We start from the raw sequence: 449 nt of genomic DNA, 5'->3' as shown, positions 1-449 counted from the left end.
GTCCCATCTCCATCTCCCTCTTTCTGTTTAAACCCGTCACCCCTTGTCCTGTCACTCCCTGCCCTTGGGAAAGGTCCCCTTCCAGCCCTCACAACAGCCAGCTTTGCCGCAGTGATGAAAGATGGGGTGGGACACGGGGAGCCTGAATGAGCCCCGGCTGCTGGAGCTGCCCAGCGAGGAGGGGCACAGCCCAGCGCACGGCGAGGCTGGACGGGGAAGCAGGGTTTGCCTCGCTGTGGCCGGTTCCTTCAGACCGCATCCTCTGCAGGCACAGGACTGGTGCTCACGCTTCACCCGTGCTAAGGATGCTGCCGTTAAGAGACCCACCACCACCTTCTGTGGCTCAGTCATGGAAGTGGCAGCAGAGAGAAAACCACCAGGTACGTTCACAAAACCGACAGAAGAGCGTTTTAGACCTCGCAGGCTGGGGGAGACGGACTTGCGCACGG

The 449-nt window shown here is 61.0% G+C and overlaps 1 protein-coding gene across 1 annotated transcript in view; it reads right to left on the bottom strand.

The window, feature by feature from the left end:
- DNAJC17 (DnaJ (Hsp40) homolog, subfamily C, member 17) overlaps positions 1-449 on the bottom strand; it is a gene marked incomplete at its 5' end in the record, with an annotated part of 14,706 nt that overhangs the window by 559 nt on the left and 13,698 nt on the right. The window lies entirely within an intron of this gene.

Source organism: Eurypyga helias, unplaced genomic scaffold (assembly GCF_000690775.1).
Source record: "Eurypyga helias isolate BGI_N326 unplaced genomic scaffold, ASM69077v1 scaffold35808, whole genome shotgun sequence".
Lineage (NCBI taxonomy): Eukaryota > Metazoa > Chordata > Aves > Eurypygiformes > Eurypygidae > Eurypyga > Eurypyga helias.
The sequence above is the reverse complement of the archived record's forward strand: the minus strand, read 5'-3'. Positions and strand labels throughout refer to the sequence as shown.